The sequence below is a fragment of the Agelaius phoeniceus genome, chromosome 2 (genome assembly GCF_051311805.1).
Source record: "Agelaius phoeniceus isolate bAgePho1 chromosome 2, bAgePho1.hap1, whole genome shotgun sequence".
Lineage (NCBI taxonomy): Eukaryota > Metazoa > Chordata > Aves > Passeriformes > Icteridae > Agelaius > Agelaius phoeniceus.
This window is the reverse complement of record NC_135266.1, coordinates 93154985-93159464: the sequence shown is the minus strand read 5'-3', so window position 1 is coordinate 93159464 and position 4480 is coordinate 93154985.

Genomic DNA, 4480 nt, shown 5'->3' with positions numbered 1-4480 from the left:
TTTTTTCTCTTGTTCAAGATTGTATCTTTGGGAAGGGAAATAATGAAGGTCTGTGTCTGGGACATGTGGGGCAGGACAATGACAGGCTGTAACATCCTGTAACAGAGATCTTGCTAAAGCACCAAGATGCAGCGTGCTACAGAAACTCAGCAGCCAAATAATTCCTTGCCAGAGTGCTGCGGGAGAGGAGGAGGCACATATAAGGGTGAAGAGACGAGGAAGAAAGGTTGGGTCCCTGCAACACAGAAGGAGCTTTCTGTATGACTGTGTCTTCAGAACTGTCAATCCTCACGGATCAGCCACTCCCCTGGTTCAGTGGTGTGGTGACGGTCTTGGAGACCCTGGACTCTGAGAAATTCCACAAGGAAATTAGTCTTCAGCACTTCTGTTGTGAGACTTGAGTAATGGATTGACCATGCCGACCATTTATGTCAGTGGTTAAGGTTTGGTTTTCTAGGGGGTGAGGGAGAGGTTTGGTGGTAGTGATGTCTTAGGTTTTAGCTTTCATATTTTTCAGATTCTGTACTGCTTTAGTGTGTAGTTCTGAACTTCATATTAAGGGATGGTAAGCTCTCTTCACAGAATAGCTAGACAAAACAATTATTTTCTAGCTTGGGACCAAGGACCACTGATCCAAATTTCAGGCCCAAGAGCATAAACTACAGTGGACTGAAGAGAGAAAAACAAGAAAAATGGGACTTCATAACCTAAAGCTATAGTTGGACAATTAACTCCAATATGCAAATGGACCAGAACTTATAAAAGTGAGAGACCCATGACCAGTTGTCCATTTTTGTGACCATTTTGGTTCATTTTGGGTGTAGCCCTGGCTGGGTTCTTGTACTGCCCAAGGTGCATCCATTGAGGCCTTTTAATAAATACCTACTTTATTCTTTAACTCCATCTAGCCTCTCTTCTAGGTCAGCCTTCACAAGGCATCAGTAGGTTTGGGTGTTTTTGTGTTTATGCTGCCGAGAGCTACAGCAAAACCTAAATGTAAAGAAATCTAAAGAGAATCAGCATCTGCCAAAGTTAGGGAGCAATGGCAAAGACTAGGCTCTCTGCTACTTGCCAGAAACTGCAAATTCTTGCCAACTGCAACAGCAGAGAGGAGAAAAATGGAGCAGGAAGGACACAGCAGGCACAGAGACTCTGTCTTTCTCAGCTGAACACCTCCAATAACTCTTGGTTGTGGATAGCTACCCTCCTGCATAAGGGCCTCTTGCTTGAGTGTTTTCTGAAACTCAAGCAGCTCTGCAAATGGGTGAAACAACTGGGTATGGGACCTTCCAGAGGCTAGTAAGGCATCCTGAATATGGATGTCACTGGACATTCTGCCTGGAGAAAACTGTAGGACCACAGAAGCAGGTCAGATCAAATATTATTTTCCTCCTCTGGTCTTTTGCTTCAGACCTTTCTGCTCCATCTAAACGTGTTGTGATTAAAGCATCACATTTAATATAGAGGAAAATGCTGCAGGATTTTGAAGGAGAAGAGAAACTGGCAATACTTTAAATAGACTATTGCAGTATTAACTGCTCCAACCAGTTGCAAATGATACCATTGACCTATTATATAAATGGCAGCTAAAGTCAATTCAGTTTGGGCTCTTCAAATTTGCTTTCGGCTTCTTAAGCCTTTCCCTCCCATTGCACTTTAGGATTTGTGTACTAAAAAAATAAAAGCTGTGACCAAGTGAACCAGGCAATGGTGGATCTGTGCAGAAGTTCCAAACATGCCACCGTGCATCCAGAAAAAGTCAGGTTTATCTGCCTGAACTAAGGGGGAAGGAGAGGATTAGACTGATGACAGAATGATGTTGATCAGGGTCATGAAAAATCCTGCTGAAAAATCAGAAAAATCTGTGCTTCTCAAGGTTTATTCCAGCCTCTGAAATTACCTGAGGTGCCAGGGAAAGGGTGAGGAAGGGATGGAGTCTGTGACAGGAATGGTGGTGACCAGGCTTAGGTGTCAACTGAGACTTGTAAAAAAATCCTGGTCATTCTCAGCTGTTTGGATTGCTTCCTGAAGGCATGGATGTATGTGGGCTTCAGAGCAGGCAATATGCATGTGAGCGTGAGAACTGCTGGACTAAGACATCCTGCTAAGACACGATGAAGGAAGAAAATGCTGCAGGTGAAAGTCATTTGGTTTGTTTGCAGATTTGCTCTGTGTATTTATTCTCTACAGGTGTGAATATTCACAGTTCTGTCGTGGCAATAAAAACACACTTCAATTCTCTCATGGAGCTACCAAATGTATTTTTAGATTACTAACTTACTGCAATACTCCCAGCTCTGAGAAATCAAGAGTCTCGCTGAGAAGCACCCTCTGTTCATAGCTGATGGAGCGCTATGTCCTCCAATCCAAAAAGAATCCCAAATGCTGCCCTCCCACACACACAGAAATGTAACCTGGTGTTCTTCACACTGCTGAATGTTTGTTGCTGGCAGTACTGAAGGTGTCTGTTCCTTCAGGCAATGGGGCATTGTGGGGCTGCCTTTGTGTATTTTGTACCTCAACCCTTATTTTTCCAACAAGTTTTCCTGCCCTTTCCTCCTTTCCCCTCACTTCTTCTGCATGAGACCTCTTTGCACAGACCCTTTCAGGCCCTGTTTTTCTTTACTTTGCTGGTTAATGTATGACATAAAATGGCCATTGTGTGCCATACTTACATCTGGCTACCCACCTCACTGGGAAAACTAGGAACCAGGCTGGCAGTGGTGTTCTGTATCTTCTGACCTGGATGATTTATTCCCTTTCCCGCTCACTGCCCTGGCATCTTAGTTTTTCACATTCCTTACAACAGGGACTCATGCCAAGCAAATGTTTATTGGGACCAATGACCTAAAACTAGCTCCTAAATGAATCCTCCTCCTCCCAAACCCTTGGCAGCCCTGCCCTCCTTGGCAACTGGGGAAATCCCCTGCAACGTGTGGTATGCTGGGAACCTCCTGCAAGAGCTCTCCCTGCCATCTCAGGCATCTTTAGGAGATCCTGCTTTGGGAGGAATGGATTATGACTGCTGAGGGTTGATCCTCAACAGGAAAAAAGGTGAGGGTGTTTCTGACTTGCTTCTGAGGTGAAATTACATCACAGGCAAGGTCATGTGCAGTTCTTGCATGATCACCAGTTGAGATAAACCCTGCAAGAGAGACAAGGGATGAGCAGTGAGCTGCTCTGGCTACACAGGGCTGCTGCTCACTGTGAGTCAATGCAGGACTTCCCTGTTTTTCCCAAAGCAATGCTCACCTTTAGCAGGGTACTGTGGCTGGCACAGAGGCTGGACACTGTAAATCCAAGTCACCCTGTAAATAACCAGCCTAATCCTTTTATACTGTCTGACCCTTGATATTTAAAGTAAATTATCTCACAGTGAAAAAAAAAAAAAAGTAAAGCAGTTTGTGAGCACTATTTTTTCTGATTTCTTCTTCCTCATCCCTGTGAAGGAAGAGCAAAATAAAATGTTACCTGATATTCTTCAGACTGGTTCAACTTAATCTCATGGCTGTTGGATGTTGCGGTTTTTTTTCCTTTTTGGATTTTACTTATCTAGAAACTTCCTCAGTTGAATAATCATGGGTGTTATTCTCCTTTCTCCAGTTCTGGTTGTTCCCATGTTTGTGTGCCTTGTGGTTCTTTCTTAAGCAGCTACAAAGTTTTTTTTGAAGTCATTTCCTCTCACTGAATTCAAATAATTCCTGGTCTTTTCAGATAAGGAATTTAAATGACAGAGAAATGTACCCTCTGCAGCAGATGTGCTATGGAAGAAAACAGGTCCCATTTTAAGATGGATCTGGACCCAAATTGCAAACATAATTTCTAGGAGATGTCTAGGTTTGCAAAATGTAGCTCATCTCACACCGCAGTTTGCTAAAAAGACATACGAAAATATGTTTTATTATGGAGTGAGGCCAACATTCAAGTTTTAACACTCACACTGTGTCTAACTTCTGAGGGCATCAGGACTCTGGCAGATCTGAGCTTTGCAGATCCCATTCATTTCTAATCCTCAACACTGAAACTGTTCATCCTTTACCCTTGTGGTGAGGCACATTCTTTGAATAATTTACCCTGTCCAGATGGAAAATGAACTCAGAAATCTGAGTTCATTTCTCTATTCTTGGCTGTTATGATTCTGTTCTTTTTGTTGGTGGTGCCTTGTGCCAGTCTCCCTTCCCTTCCCTGCACTGCCTGCCTCCCCTTTGCTGCCAGCTGACCTTTAGCCCCATCCAGTGGGATACCAGTGGGATACCAGTGGGATACCAGTGGGATGTCCTGCTGCCCTGAGCTGCTGGACTGCTGGGTTGCAGTGTGGATGTACAAGACACCAGTGTCATATGCTCCTTGGTGCTGGCTAAGGTTGATTCCTGGTGCTGGTTAAGGTTGATTCCAGGTTGGGAACTTGCTTAATCCTGGTTTTGGCTTAGCTGAAAGGATCCAAAATGTTGTGGCTGTGGCTTCCAATACAACCTACACA